This window comes from Budorcas taxicolor, chromosome 20, assembly GCF_023091745.1.
Source record: "Budorcas taxicolor isolate Tak-1 chromosome 20, Takin1.1, whole genome shotgun sequence".
NCBI lineage: Eukaryota > Metazoa > Chordata > Mammalia > Artiodactyla > Bovidae > Budorcas > Budorcas taxicolor.
The window spans coordinates 25,665,376-25,682,050 of record NC_068929.1 but is presented as its reverse complement, the minus strand read 5'-3'; the positions used below and the strand labels follow the sequence as shown (position 1 = coordinate 25,682,050).

Here is a 16,675-nt window from a genome sequence, read left to right as displayed (position 1 = left end):
CAGGTTCAGGCCATTCCCAATAGAGTTCTCTTGCTTAACTCTGTTGTCAGAAAAGCAGCTCACCACAACATTGAGATCCTCAGGTCTGAGTCAAGTGTCCTGTCTTCCAAGCTTCCTTCTTGGTTGGTTTCAGAATGGCCTAAGCACCCTCCTGGGATTAGGAGAACATCAACGCAATGATACAGTGGACTCTTGCTATTCATTTCTCTTTCCTTCCTACAATCAATTTTTTTACATTCATCTGGTCTTTATTTAAACTTTTTTCTTCTATGCTTTATTGATATATAATTGATACAGGGTGCTTTATATTTTTCAGGTGTGCAGCATAATGATTTGAAATGAAAACGAATGTCAGGAAAAGATTACCACAGTAAGTTCAGTGGGCATCCATCATCTCAAATAGAAACAAAATTAAAGAAATAGATATATTTATAGATGTATAGATATATTTTTCCCTTGTGATGAGAATTCTCAAGATTTACTCTCTTATCAGCTTTTATATATAACATACTGTTACCAATCCCCAATGGATCAAGGATCCTTTAATTTGGGTCCTTTGCCTGGAGTTGTAAATGCCAATCAAAGGAAACTGACTTTGGTATAGCAGAGCAGAAACTTTATTCATTGACCAAGGAATGGAGAAGAGAGAGTTCATGCTCTAAAAACACCTTCTTCGCCAGGAAATTTTAAGGAATAGAAGGGAGACTTGTCATCAGGGCTCTAATAAAGTGGTGGAGATAGATTTCCTTGAGCAGCCAAGGGCAGCTGGGGCTCACACAGTCTTCCACAATTCTTTGCACATGGTACAAATTGTGCCTAGCAGGGAACAAATCCCTCCTTGGGGAGAGATCTTAGCGTGGTAATGAAGCAAAGGTAACTTTCGATTACCTCCAGGTCTCATCTGCTCAGGTATGTTTCTGTGGTCAAATCAGAGCCAGCCAGTTCAGAGCAGTTGACCACAGCATTTCTCTTAAAGCACAGATGGAAAACATCTCTGTCAAATGCCAGGTGCTTTAGAAACAAACAGGGGGATAAATTAACACAAGCATACTTTAGCTCTCAGGGGCTGGTATGGATGACAATGCAGCAGCGTTAATTATGTTTATCATGTTGCACATTACATCGCTAGGACTTATTTACCTTATAACTGGGCGTTTGTTCCTTTTAAGCACCTTCATCCAGTTCCCCCTCCCCGCCACCTCCTACCTCTGAAAACCACAAATCTGATCTCTTCTATGAGTCTATTTATTTGTTTTGAAGTACAGTTGACATACAACACTATTTAGTCCCTGGTACACAACATAGTGATTCTATATTTTTATACATTTCAGTATGATCACCATGACCTTTCCACCATATGAGGACACAGTGAACGAGAAAACAGACTCTCAGCAGGCAGTGAAACTTCTGGTATCTTGATCTTGGACTTAGCCTCTAGAACTTGAGTAATACATTTCTGTGGCCTTCTGGGAAGGCCAGCTGGGTGGGCTTCCCTCGTGGCTCAGCTGGTAAAGAATCTGCCTGCAATGCAGGAGACCTGGGTTTGATTGCTGGGTTGGGAAGATCCCCTGGAGAAGGGACAGGCTACCCACTCCAGTATTCTGGCCTGAAGAATTCCGTGGACTATATAGTCCACGGGGTTGCAAAGAGTCAGACATGACTGAGCAACTTTCATTTTGACTACTTTCAGTTTATGGTATTTTGTTATAATGACCCAAACAAACTACCGGGATTTCAGTTTTTTTTTGTAATTGTTGAAACTTGCCTGTGATCTAACACTAAATGCTGAGGATGAGTATATTCAGTTGCTCAGCTGCAGCCCACCAGGCTCCTCTATGGGATTCTCCAGGCAAGAATACTGGAGTGGGCTGTTGTTTCCTTCTCCAGGGGATCCAGTGATCAAACTCACTTCTCTTGTATCTCCTGCATTCGCAGGTAAATTCTTTACCACTTAGACACCTGGGAAGACCACTTGATGATTTTTAGTGATGTTCAGTATATGCTTGAAAAGAATGTGTAATACTGCTTTTTTCAATACAAATTTATATATAAAGATGCATACACAAGTAATCTATTACATATAATAGATCACATAATTATGCATTAAAATACTAGATTATATTATTATACAATATATGTTGTATGAAATGTTATATATTACATATAATATGCTGAAAATATCACCACATTAAACTTAGTTAACATCTGTTACTATACACAGATATTACATAATTATCAACCGTATTTCTCACACTGTAAATTTGGTACCGGAGACTTATTTTGTAAGTGGAAGTTTGCACCTCTTAATCTCCCTCATCTATTTCTTTCCTCTCCTCAATCCTGCCTACAATCAAACTTTGATTTTTATAAATATAGAGGGAGTTATGGGTATCTTATTCCTTGTTGCGTCCTCAGCATTTAGCCTCTGCCTAGGTCAGTCCTTTATAGGACTTTATAGGACTTTGTTGTTTGTTTTTAATCGATGAATGATTATGGAATTGATATATAAATTTTTTGCATGTAAGTTAAGGCAAAGAACAACAAAGAAAATTCTAAATAAGGTTATTTTTCTGTTTCAGTTTTCTTTTTCTCTTATCCAGTTTATTTTCTTATTGCAATTATGCTTTTCTCTCACTCTGAGTCACCAACTTTTTCCCCTTAAAGTGACTGCCTTCCTTCACCTATTCATTTTACACACCAGAAGTCTGGCTGAATCCATTCTTTACAGTAGAAAAGAATGCTAACTGTAGGGAGACTTCCCAGAGTCTTTCTCAGATGCCCCTTTCATTCTGTGGAAATGAAAAGAGTGTCTGCCCTGGGTAATAGAGGAAAATTGGATAGGATAAATTGTTTCCTTTTCAATTTATTTTCCACAAAAGAAATCCTGCTTTAAAGGGAAACTTGTTTATAGATAGGATAAGTGAATTTGATTCTTCTTTGGGTTAGCCACAGTGTTGACACAAAAGGGAGAAAAACACCGGAATTGTTACACTTACCCCATTGGCTGTTTCAGATGGCCAGTTCCTTTACCAGAAACTGAATGTCTTTCACAACTGACTTTGGATATCACGGATGAAAGAAAGCATTGCATAGTATCAGCCAGCCTACAGGACAAAGACCCTAAATTCATAGACACTCCTAAACTGAAAGTGACAGAAATGTAACACAAACTAGTAAAGCAATAAAGAAAATTTGTTTGCATTACTATAAAGTCCAGGGATGGTCATTATTTCAGGTAGGACTAGATCTAAGGACCGAGAGGACAGACATTAGGGTTCTAACTATGTTTACCTCTAAGAGCCACATAGTAGGCAGGGTAAGAATTCCAGAGTTTCTGCACTGGAAATTTGCCCTCCCTCCGTTTTTAGTAACCCTAATAGAAAGAGAATGTTTTCTTGATAGTTCCTGTAGAAAAGTCTCAGAGAAGGTTCTGATGAGTCTAGCTTGAGAGTGGTGCCTCAAATCAGCACTGTAGCCATGGAGACAGTATTCCAATTAGTCAGGGATAGGATCCAGCTTTATACCTGTAACTGAGGGGTGGGGTCGGTCCCAAATCATACTACACAGAGTGGGCCCCTTTCGAAACAGGCATTCTAGAAGTTTTCAAAGGAAAGAAGTACTGCCCAGCCCCTACTCTTCCATTAGTATTTTTTTATGGGTCTCCACTTTAAACTTCTTTCAAGTTTGACACTTAAAAGATGGCAATTTCTTAAAAAAATCCTGTTATTAATTCCAATATTTAGTAATTTTTTTTATCAGAAATCATCTCTAGTTCCAATCAAGATTACTCATGCTCTGATTTACTTTTGTGTTGGAATCTTGATAGAGATGTCAAACAGCTATGAAAACTCTGTTTTAGTGACTTTATGGCTTGGAAAGAGAGAAAATTAGAAAAAAAAAAGAAGAGACACAAATAAAACAGATGCAAAATAACTCCCAGAGTGCAGCAGCATAGTTATTACTGAGAAAATCGGTAGCCTTAGTTATCATTGGAGTCAGCACGGGAGATCCTGACATTAACTGGGATACAGGGAATTTTATGGAAAGCTAGCTGAGTTCTTATTGCTGTCCACTGGAGTTTATGATCTGAGATTCAAATTCACAGTAAGTCCCAGTCTGAATTGGGATTCCCATCTTCTACCTAATTTGTTTCTGTGCCTTGATTTCATAACTCAGAAAATGCCACCAGCATCAGCACAGATGACCAAATTAGAAACTAGTTTTTACTTGCCAATCTTCACAAACATATTTAACATAACATTTTCTGCATCCACCCTTGAATCTGTTCGAATCTTTCCCTCTCCATTCACCTACTCCACTCACTCAATTCCTCAAGAAATCTCGAGTCCACTGGGCCAGGTATATATCAAATGAATAGCCATAAAAATAACTTTATAGTTATGATCAGTGCTATAAGGATGAGTACAAGGGGAACAAGGAGTTCAGGGGTGACTACCTAAGGAAATGATATTTAAGTTGAAACTTGAAACCTTGTGAGAACTGGCAGAAAGTGGGAGATCACCTGTGTTCCAGCCAAAAGGAAGTTTGTGTGATGACCATTTACACAGTTGTGATGTATAGAAGGATCATGGAGGAGAATTACGGGGTGTAGGAGAAACTGAAAATGGCCGCAGCAATCTCGAGACATCATTGTCTTTCACCTGGATGACTGCCATAGCATTTTAGCTTTTCTCTTCGTGGACTTTCATTTTCCTAATCTCTTCTTCAGAGGATCACAAGGAGGCTCTTTGTAAAGCATGAATCCAACATGTTTCTTTCTTACTTAAAGACTCTCCAAAGCCTTCGGGATAAACACCTAATCTCCCTAGCACAGAGTCCAGGCCCTTGGGATTTGTCCTCCCGTGTTTTTCTCCTGTTCTCCCTCATGGTTCCTAGCAGTCTATGTGGTGGCAGTCACTTCATTTGCATCTTTGAAAATGACTTGCGTGTGTTTGTGTGTATGTGTGTTAGTCCCTCAGTCGTATCTAACTCTTTGTAACCCCATTGCTCTGGCTTATTTTCATCTGTGTACCTCTGACTCTGCAACAGATTCTAACTTGAAGGCCCTTCCCTCCTGGAATTATGTTCAACTCATCAGACTGTTTTTTAAAGGTTTCTTCTTGGAAAGCCACCTCACAGCACTCTGCATGCCTCTAACATAACACTTGGCACAAAGTCTTGAGATCCATTCAGTTGATAAATATTGAGTGGTTACTATTGCTAGCACTGTTTTAGGCACTAGAGGATACTGTAGTGAACAAAATAGATATTAGGTCAGCTTTACCCCTCAGGTTATGAGAATCTGGAGCACTGATTGTGCCTTAATCATTTCTGTATCCTCAACAGATGTCCAACAGTGCCAAATATAATTAAATCTGAATTGAATTGAGCTAGTATTCAAGTCCAGGTCTGCCTAATTTCAAAGTCCATGATCTTTCCACTACTATGTGGAATCCAGATGAATCCGAGTCTATTAAAGTAAAAATAGTAACACTATTAAAGAAAAATGGCAGCATGGATCATAAGTAACCAGGACCTGGTTCATTTTAAATGCTCAATAAATAATGTTATTTTGCCAAATCGTCCTTTTAAACTACCATCTTTGGCTCTATGAGTCACCCTCTGGCATATTACCTTAATTTTCCAACACTTCTCTCTCCTTCCTCTCCAGGCACACACTCTAAATTCAGAAACATTTATCACTATACAGTTTAATAGAAGAAAAAATTAGATACAATCTAAATGTTCTTCTATAAGATACTGGTTAAATAAGGTAAATTCTTCCAAAGGATTATTATACAATTCTTAAGTTAGCACTAAGTGCAACTGACAAAAAAAGATGACCATATATTACTAAGTTTAAAAAACAAGTTGCAGAATAATGTGTATAGACCAATTTTATTAAAATATATATATGGATATGATACATACATGAATAAGAAAAAATCTACAAGGATCATAACTGTTCACAAAAGCTTCATTCTGGAGGTATAGTAGGATCTTCTCATTTATATATATTTTTTCAAAACAAACAACTTTTTACTAAAGTATAGCTGATTTACAATGTTGTGTTAGTTTCAAGTATACAGCAAAGTGATTCAGTTATACACATGTGTATATCTGTTCTTTTTCAGATTCTTTTCCATTATAGGTTATTATAAGATATTGAATATAGTTCCTTGTACCATGCAGTAGGTCCTTATTGCTTATATGCTTTATATATAGTAGGGTGTATATGTTAATTTCAAACTCCTAATTTATCCCTCCCCTGTCTTTTCCCCTTTGGTAATTACAAGTTTGTTTTCTATGTCTATAAGCAGGACTGAGATTCTTGGTTTAGAGACACCCCTGACTCAGCTAGAGCTTTGTCAGCTGGGCTATGGGGGACTGACTGTGCACCCTCCGACACAACAGATACCTTTTGCATGTATGTAGGAATGTGCTTTTTCCCCCGGGGATAGTGTACATTATCATCATTAGGTTCTCAGAACGATCCTTAACCTAAGATACATTGAGCCATCTATGCAGAAGACGGATGCTTAGGAAGTCCTCCATAAATGTCTTTTATCTCCATTAGGTTTTTAAATTTTTAAAATGTTTTTTTGAAGTATGGTTGATTTTCAGTTTTTTAAAGTTTTTGGTATATAGCAAAGTGATTCAGTTGGTACGTATATGTATTTTTGGATTTTTTCCCATTACAGTTTATTATGCAGGAGACTCAGCTTTGATCCCTGGGTGGAGAAGATCCCCTGGAGGAGGAAATGGCAACTGGCTCCATATTCTTGCCTGGAGAATCCCATGGACAGAGGAGCCTGATGGGCTACAACAAAGAGTCGGACACGACTGAGTGACTGAGCACAAGATATTGAACATAGTTCTCTGTGTTATATAGTAGGACATGGTTGTTCAATTTATATACTTTTGTATTGTTTGATTTTAGAATAAACTTGTATCATTTTCATAATCAAAAAGGAAGATAAGGGTGAAAATATAAAAGATGCTCTGACAACATAAACTATTACCATATTAATTCCTATGATTTTGTTTTAAAAGCTGGTTAGTTTGAGCACAGCTTCTAGTCTTAGCAAAGTTGAAGTGATCTAGTACTCTTGCCTGGAAACTCCCATGGATGGAGGAGCCTGGTAGGGTTGAAAAGAGTCGGACACGACTGAGAGACTTCCCTCTCACTTTTCACTTTCATGCATTGCAGAAGGAAATGGCAACCCACTCCAGTGTTCTTGCCTGGAGAATCCCAGGGACAGAGGAGCCTGGTTGGCTGCCGTCCATGGGGTCGCACAGAGTCGGACATGACTGAATTGACTTAGCAGTATTACTTAATTCTGAAACTTAAATAAGAAATCTTTAGTTTTACTTCCAGATCTGTTTTACTGACTTTTGACCAGGCCATTTAGCCTCCAGTCTGTATCCCTATATGTGTATTAGGCAATTAGACTTAGTGTTACAAGTGGCATTAACGCATTTAAGTAGAATTATTTGCCGGGGTGGGGTTGGGTAGGGGGGTGGTGTTGCCACTCATTTTTCCTGAGAAGCTATTGATTCAGTAAACCTTCTAAAGTATGTGATGGATTTCCTTTCACTGAATGAATATTCAGAGCCAAAAGAGGATGGAGCTACCCCAAGATGAACTTGGAAACCTAAGAGGAAAAACACCAGGGAAAGTCCATCATGGAGAATGTTCCTAAGCAGTTTCCCACATATTTATTGTACCTAGAGTCAAGAGGTAGCAGAATAGCCCAGCTCTTGACTCAGTTTCTCTCAAGTCACTCAGTCAGTAACAAGGTGCAGGTGATGGTGGCTATTGTATCTCCAGGGCTCCTTATATTTCATTTTCAGAGATCACAGAGGAACATATTGAAATATATTCCAAGACTTTAAAAAACTCTACAAAGTGTTTTCCTCACTTTATCGTCAGTGATTTACATACATTTACATGCTATAGCTTTAAAATTATAGATACCATGCAAGAAGAGTCTGTGTTTTGAAAGTCACATATTGGAGAGAACATTTAAAAATTTTGTTGACAACTGTGCCCATGCTAATGGTGTACCTTCATATCTCCTAGAACAAAGAGAGGAATACAGATGTGGAAGTGCCAATTAGCAAAACTGGGCCAACCCATAACTGGAGCCCAGAGAATATTTGTCAATTCACATATATGCTTTGAGTAAGGAGTAAGTGGTCAGTTCTCCAGCAATTAGTTCTATGCTCAGAAACAGCAACCCACTCCAGTATTCTTGCCTGGAGAATCCCAGGGACAGAGGAGCCTAGTGGGCTGTTGTCTATGGGGTCGCACAGAGTTGGACACAACTGAAGCGACTTAGTAGCAGCAGCAGCAGACAAAGAATCTGCCGGACCTGGGTTCGATCCCTGGGTCAGGAAGATCCCCTGGAGGAGGAAATGGCTACCTACTCCAGTATTCTTGCCTGGAGAGTTCCATGGATAGAGGAGCCTGGCAGGCTACAGTCCATGGGATAGCAAAAGGTTGGACACGACTGAGTGACTAACACTGTCACAACTGAAAAACTCATCAAAAGGAGAAAATACATGGTAAATTTAAATTTATAATCATGAATTGAGTGAAACTTAACAGGAGCAGGAACCTTTTCTAGGGAAAGGTAGGTTAGAAAAGTGGCTCAGAAATAATGGCCATCCTTATTGTGTTAAAATAAACAGATCATAAAGACTAGATATCAAATGTTATGCTAATCCTTAAAATGAACCATAGACAAAAGAATTTTTTAAATGTGGGAAGTTTTGAACATACGGAATAAAAAAGGGATATAAAAGTTAGCTTTACATATACGATGATACAAAGACATACTAAGAACAAGTCCTTGAAAAGAATACATTAATAAAGCTTAAGAGCCATTATTTCTGGGTCGTGGACTACAGTTAATTTTTTTTTCTTTATACTCTTCTGTATCTGTCAAACGTTCTGCATGTACAACTTTTGTACTTAAAAACTGTTATTGTGGTAGTTTAGACACTATGTCGTGTCCAGCTCTAGTGACCCCGTGGACTGTAGCCTGCGAGGCTCCTCTGTCCATGGGATTTTCCAGGAAAGAATACTGGAGTGGGTTATAATTTCCTTCTCCAGAGGATCTTCCCAACGCAGGGACTTAATCTGGGTCTTCTGCATTGCAGGCAGATTCTTTATCAAATTAGCTATAAGGGAAGCCCACAAGTATAATAGTATGTGGCAAAAACAAAGAATAAGGCGGGGAAGCCATGCAGTTAACAAATATTTATGCTGTGGCCAAAACTATACTAGTTGCTATGAATAAATATGAAAAACATAATTGCTGCTTTCAGGGACCTTTGAGTTCCGTGGTAGAGACAAGTAAGGAAATCAGCAATTGTAATTACATGTAGAGGGATGATAAGGAATTTCCTAGACACTTTCCAGGATCAAGGTAGAGGTAAAAATGGGTAATCGTAGATATGAACACAGGATTGCATAATGGGAACACAGAAAAGGAACACTGGATATAGTTTGGAAAGATTCAAGGTTTCCTACAGAAATATTTTGCTTCCCAACTGCTTTAGATTTTTGGCAATTAAGTTTTAAACATCAAATTATTATAAAATAGTATATTCAAATAGCACAGAAGTGAATAAAACAAAAAATCTTGATCTAATGAATAGTAAAATTATTCTTTCATTATTGCTATATAAATCTACATACTTTAAAAAAGATTCTGATGCTATATGTATATATTGTTTTGTCACATACTTTTACCTCTTAACATATTGAATATCTTTGCATATATTGGCCTACCTTATTCTTAACAGCTATATTCTACTATATGGATGCACATTAATTTTTTAACCAGTACTTGGCTGGTAGGGGCTTCCCAGGTGGCACAGGAGTAAAGAATCCTTCTGCCAGTGCAGGAGATGCAACAGAGGCAGGTTCATCCCCGAGTTGGGAAGATACCCTGAAGTAGGAAATGGCAACCAGCTCCAATATTCTTGCCTAGAAAATCCCATGAACAAAGGAGCCTGGTAGGCTACAGTCCCTGGGGTCGCAGAGAGTTGGAAACCACTGAGCATTGGGGTCGCAAAGTTGATCGCTCACACACACTTGGTTGGCAGACAGTTAGGTTTTCTGGTTTTCACTGTTACCTATAAGTTGGAAATGAATACCTTCATTTACATATCATGTATACTCAAGCTAACATTATTTTGAAGGAAGTTACTTAATCTCTTTATGACTAATATTTATAAAATCACTGAAAGAGTTGTCAAATTTATCACTATTTCTTATATAAAGTGAAGTGTATGTGCATGCTCAGTTGTGTCCAACTCTTTGCAATGCCATGGACTGTATCCTGGCAGGCTCTCTGTCCATTGAATTTTTCAGGGAAGAGTATTAGAATGGGTTAAAATTTCCTACTCCAGGGTAATCTTCCTTACCCAAGGATCACTTTCATCTCCTGCATAGGCAGGCAGATTCTTTACCACTGAGTTACCTGGGAAGCCCTTATTTCTTATACAGTGCTTGGTTAAAAAAGCATTTTTCTAACTATTATAATGTTATGCTAACTAATAAATTAAAATAATCTATTATGTGGTAAGTCCTTTGTTTACATTTCACTAAATGAATAAAATAATGGAAACCATATTACTGGTTGAAGACAGATTCTTGTATTTTTTTTCAGTTAGCTTGTTTTTTAATGATTAGAAAAGTAACACAGCCCCTTAACAAGTATAAAGATTCTCTACCTGGAAATAAACATTGGTAACATTTTGATATCTATTCAGTCAGACTTAATCTTTTGATGTGAAGTTTTTCTAGGTGACAGAAAATGGACAGTCCTGTAACTGACTTACTTTTCAGTAATGTCTGCTCTGAACATCTTTTCATGTTATCATTTTTTACAAAGAAGTATATCATCATTTTAAATGGCTGTTGTAATGATAAGCAATTTATCAATGGATATCTTTATAAATTGTTGGACACCTTTCCTATTATTTTACTAGTAAAAATTCTCAGATGTAGAATAGCTGTTGATACACAAATGCCTATTCCTTATACCTTCATCTAGTTTTTATTCTTTTTAAATCTTTGCCAGTCTGCTAGGTGAAATGTAGTACAGTATGTCACTGTTAGTTTTATTTTCATTTTTTCTGATTTTTAGTGAGGTAGAACATCTTTTCATATAATTACTGACACATACATGAAGTACTTCTTCATGTACTTTGACCTTTTAAGAGTATGGTTGCCTGTTCCTTAATAATTTGTAAGAGCTCCTAATGTATTTATGTAAGTTAAACATTATTAGATACTTCGGATACTAACCAACTGTATATAAATATTAACACTTTCGTCATCCATGTTACAACTGTTTCTCCATTCACTATTGGGTTTTCAGCTTTATATCTTTTGCCATATGAAAGGTACAATTCGTGTTTTCAAAGCGTCAATATTTTCGTTTGTTGAATTGACACCATTCTTAGAAATAGAAGCAGCAGCAGGTCTTGTCCCAATACGTGTTATTTCTATAGAAGCAATGTGGTGTGGTGTAAAGAACGTGAATTAAGACCGAAACACATTCGAGTTAAAGTCTGGTATAGCCAAGTGGTGGCACCCACATTCTATGTTGTGTAACCTGAACCAGTTTCCTCATCTGCAAAAGGACGAAAACACCACTTCAGAGACTAGTATAAGAATTAAGTACTTGGCACAGACAAGGAATCCAGCAAGTGTTAATTCTCATTTCTTTGCACTCAGCGAGGCATTATTAATTGCCAAGTGTCCATCTCTCCTACGAAAACGAAAAGATTGGGAGGTGTAATTTTTGGTGAGTTTATATTCAAACTTTCTTTCAGGTAGCTTTTAGAAGCAGTTCATTAAACTATGAACCCCATAATGCACATAAAAGAACCATAAAGTTTCCGTGTATGAAATCTTCATGGCTTGGAGGAGGGCGAAGAGCCAAGAATTTTTTCTTCTCTGGTTTTTCCCTCGTTCAGACACCCTTCCCCCACATATTTCCTAAAGAAATACGGTTACTTTTCTTACTTTGTGATACCCCTTGAAAGGCTGGTTTCACAGGTTTCAACGTTTCAGTTTCAAGGCAAAAAGGTATCGAGATTAGAAAACGCCTACAAAATTCTTTATAACGAATCTTACGAGCTGTGAGGGACCGAGACACTGCTGAAATAATCCTACCGTGCTGTAGATTTAATATAATAAAGAGAAAAACGATAATTAGCACGGTTATATCCAGTAGCCACTTTTATCCCTGAGAATATGGGCTTCGTTCCCAACCAGCGTGTCTCGTCTCCTGTCACTGGCCTCGCGTATATTATTTATGCCCGACACTCTAGTATTTGCAAACGACAGTGGATCCACTGCTTCACGGCGCCGGATTAGTCCTGCGCCAACTCCGCCGGCTTCCGCCCGCGCAAGGCTGTGTACCGGCGAGCATGTGATCTCTCAGACTCCCAGGCCTGAGCGAGGTATCTGGCGCATCGCGCCCGCCGCGGCTCCTCAGAACATCCAGCCAGGGGAGACGCCGCGGCGCGAGCCACTCGAGCCGGCGCAGCCGCCTCCCGAATCGGCGTTCCCCTCTCGCCCTCCCGCAGCCCCACCATCCCAGGCTCCGGGGCGGCCGCGGATGGGGGGAAGGGCGGGAGGAGGGGCTCCTCAGGGAGCAGCGGGGAATTCCCCCTTCCACCGAACGTTCCCGATTGTTCACCATCCTCACGTCAGCAGCAGGGGGTAATCCCCGACTCCAGCTGCTCCTGACGTCACCGCGCGGAGCCACCGCCCCCCGCGCGCCCCTGCCTCCGGGACCTCCTCGAAGCCCCTCCCCTCGGCGTAACCACGCCCTCTTCCCCTCCCCCAGCCGCTCGACGTGGAGGGCGGGGCTTCTTTGGCCGGGGCGTGAGCGGTTGCTTAGGCCAGAAGGTTCTCTGGTAGAGACGCTCCTCCTGCTGCCCCGCCCAGTAGGTTCGTTCGCACCGCTTCTTCCACACCCTATCTCCCTCCTCCTTCTCCTCGCCCCGCCTTTCCCCTCCCTTCTCCTCAGCCGCTTTAGTTTCTTCCCCGCCTCGCCACCTTCCACGATCTCGCGAGACTTGGCCCAGAACATTGCGGATCGGGTCGGCGCCATTTTGGGACTGAGACTGGTTGTGGGGGAGGGAAAAGCGGCAAAAGGGGATTATTCAAAGTACCGAAAACCTCCTCCCGGGATCGAGCGCAGCGGCACCCCAAGGCCAGGGGCACCTCTGGTGTGGCAGAAGGTAATAGCGTTCTCTGCGCTCGGCGCCAGGGTCTAGGGATGGGAGGGGGTACCCGTGTCGGCGTTGAGGTTTGAGGGGTCGGGAGCGGCGTTGGCGGCGTGAGGTGTGAAGCTGCCCGAGGACGGGGGGAGGGTCGCGGGAGAGCGAGGACAGAGAGGGAAGGACGGCGCGGCGAGGCCCCTCTAGGTATTGACTTGGTCCGGGTGGAGCGGAGGTGGCGGTTGTGGGAGGGGGTGGGTGGCTTAGCTCGGGCGGGTTGAGGGGGGGTGTTGTTTGGCGGAGGCTGGGAATGGGTCCGACGCCTTTCGTGCTCGGTCTTCCTCGCTCCGGCCTCTCGCAGGCGCCCGCCTCCTTTTGCACCGCTGCCACTGTCGGAGGCTTGAGAGAGTCGAGGCCGAGTTGTGGCCTTTGGTTGTTTCTCCGCGCACCCGCTCAGCCCGCCTCTCCAGGTCCGTGGCTGTGGACCGAGGCGAGCGCAGCCTTGCCCCTCTGAGTCCTGTAGGTCTGAGGGGACTCGGTCTGGTTGGGGAGAAAAGCACTCTTAACGTGGTATACGAGAAGGGCTCAGTACCTTCCACCCCCTCAGTGTTGAAAGAAACCTGTTTTCTTAATTCAAGGAAATGGGAACCCTCACATCTCGTGGCTGCCGGGTAAGTCTCACCCTCGGGCGAATTTAAGGAATGTTCTTGTCCCACTTCCCGGCCACTTACCTTCCTACTCTGAATGGGGAAAATGTGCCCCTTTCCTTTGGACATTCTGATTTGGAGGGAGCGTCTTTCTCTTTATATCCCTCATTCGCTTAAGTTGCATTTAGTAATGCTCGGTGGCAGCACACCTGTCTTGGCGTTTTCTTTTGGTAGATTTGAATAGAAAATACGGAAGATCTCTTAGAAGATTGTTTGCTCGTTTGTAACATTTACTCAAAGTATAAGAAGGTTTGCTTATGTAATCCCTCTACCTTACATCCGCACACCCTTCCCAGTTGGAATCAGCACTTGTCTTCCATAATACCATCTCCCACCGATTTTTCTCCCCCTCAACATATTTTGAAGTCCTTTTCATACAGTAGACCTTCTTTGGGTGCGGAACTGCATTTCTCTCCAGAGGTTGACTGTTGAGGATGGGGATTAATTTTTAGCTCAAAATTAAAATTCAGTGTGTAATTTAAATTTTTTTATAACTTTTACAGGTGATTGAATTACTCAGATATGAAGATCATCTTCTAGGTTTTGTGTAAAAGGCCCCGGATATTTCAAGTGGCCATTTTGGAATTACAATGTTTGTGGATAATTTTATCCCAGAAGTTTATTAAAATTGGCAAGAATCATCTCTGAAGTGAATTGATAGTAGTGAACAATTCTGCAAGCTACTTAAAAAGAGATCCAGGCATTTCTTCAGTATTTTGGTTCAAACGGATTATATAACTGGTTTAAAGTGTTTCAGCTGGTGGTATTTTTGCCTCCCCCCCACCCCTCCCCTGTGTTCTTCAGCCAAAACTGTAAGATATGTTTGATTTGTGTACTGAGTAGCTTCGGCAGTTTCGAATTACTGTTTAAATATTGCTGAAGTTTCATGGCAGTTTATTTTTACCTTTATTAAAAGTTTTAGGAATTTTTGATCTCAGTCCTTTTCATGTCACAATGGGACAGCTTTTCTAAATGAAGACATTGAATGAATACAGAGTTTTTTTGCTTTTATCTTTTATTTACGTGGAAATTTAAGATGTGGCAGTTTCACAGCAGCATGGTAGTATTGAGATAGCTGTGTCTCTCTTGTTTATGCTGATGTTTAGGAATGCTCTTCAGATGTGAAATTTTCTTTTTGTTTTTTCTTTTCGACTCATAAATTGGATTATTTCATCTGGAGTGGATAACAGTGACAAGTACATGGAATAATAAAGAAGACTTTAAAATCTTAAAATCCAAGGAACTTGGCTAATTCTGGCGATAGCCATATGAAAACTTTAAAACAGAAGTATGGGTAGCTGACTGAAGTAACTCTATGTCAAATAGCCATAGGTTAAGTGTCTTCAAAGAACTTGGATATTATTTCAGAGGATACAAAATAAAAAAACAAACTGGAAAACATAAAGATTACAGAGACAAAGCCAACACCTTCCTGTGCAGTCCTGTTGGAATTTGTAAGTACTATATGGTGAGCAAATCAAATGTTCATTTGTAAACTGTAATGAGTCAACTTTATCCTATGTTATTTTTTGGAAGCCTTTCAGTTTCTTGCAGTAAGATTCTTTGGCTTCAGTTTCCTGGGCAATCTGAAAAGAACTGTTAGATAAATTGAAATGCAGAAAGAATTGTTAAGAATATTTCAGATGCAATTGTTCACATTTGAAGTTTTTGTGCTTCTGAAATAGACAAATCCATACGGTCAGTATGGCTTTATGGATTAATAGAAAGGTAGGAAAAAACTCAACAAATAGCCAATTTACTTCCTAAATATGAGTTTAGATTACATTCTGAATGCAGTTTATAGTGTTCCAGTGTAGAATTAGGTAGTTGTTTAAACAAATTACAGGGCTTGACTTTTAATCTGGTCTTTCATGAAGTAAATTGTTTTAAGGGATAACAATTCCTATCCATTATAGAAATTTTTTGAAACAAATTTTGAAGTGGCTTTGTATTTCAGATTGTTCGTTAAGTTCCAGAAAGTTTCAAAAAGTCATTACTAGGAATAGAAACTGAGAGGAAGAGAAGGTACACTAAGAACCTTTAACTTTAAAAAAAAAAAAAAAGAGTACATTTCTGCCTCCAGAAGGTAATGTTGCCTTAAGTTATAAGGAAATCTTGGTTAAAAAAAAAGGTTGTGAATATTAACTGCTGTAATAAAAATCCTTTGACAAAAGAGTATCATCTTTTAATTGTTTACTTGAGGATTGACTGGTATTATGATTTGTTACTGCATTTAATTTTTTTTAGTGAGTCATAGGCATTCAGTAGAAGTGTTTGTTTTTAAAAAATTGGCTAAAGTTTGTTTTTGAAGCAGTTTATACTAACAGATGAATGTAGCTAAAGTTAAGAGTTATTTTTTTTCACTTAATTATCTGAGATTAAAAAATACCGTAATATTTGCACACTTTGCCAGGATAGCCTAATAACTGGTCATCTGGCTCATTTATTGTTTTGTTGTTGTTATGCTGTTGAATCCTGTTAGCTCCCTTAAAGCAGGAGAGGTAGGAGAGTCCAAAAGATGGTAGGTATTTAAACCTACGGGGTATTTTATTTTCTGATACAAAATTGAGATTAGAGTTAAATAAATCTGTCAGAAAAGGATAGGATATTTCTTGTGTTCTCTCTCAGAGCTTTGTGTAGTACTTCTAATTGAGTTTCCACCTTGATTTATATAAACCTGTGATGAGAACAACCCCCCTTCTGCCCTTTTCTTTGCT

The 16,675-nt window shown here is 39.8% G+C and overlaps 1 protein-coding gene across 2 annotated transcripts in view; it reads left to right on the top strand.

Moving 5' to 3' along the window:
- Positions 1-13,165: 13,165 nt before the first annotated feature.
- The window catches only part of GPBP1 (GC-rich promoter binding protein 1), a 70,386-nt gene continuing 66,876 nt past the window's right edge, over positions 13,166-16,675 (top strand). For both annotated transcript variants that reach the window (XM_052659077.1, XM_052659076.1), the window contains exons 1-2: positions 13,166-13,272; positions 14,462-15,412. The gene's annotated coding sequence lies outside the window, so the exon portion shown is untranslated. The remainder of the gene's footprint in view (positions 13,273-14,461; positions 15,413-16,675) is intronic.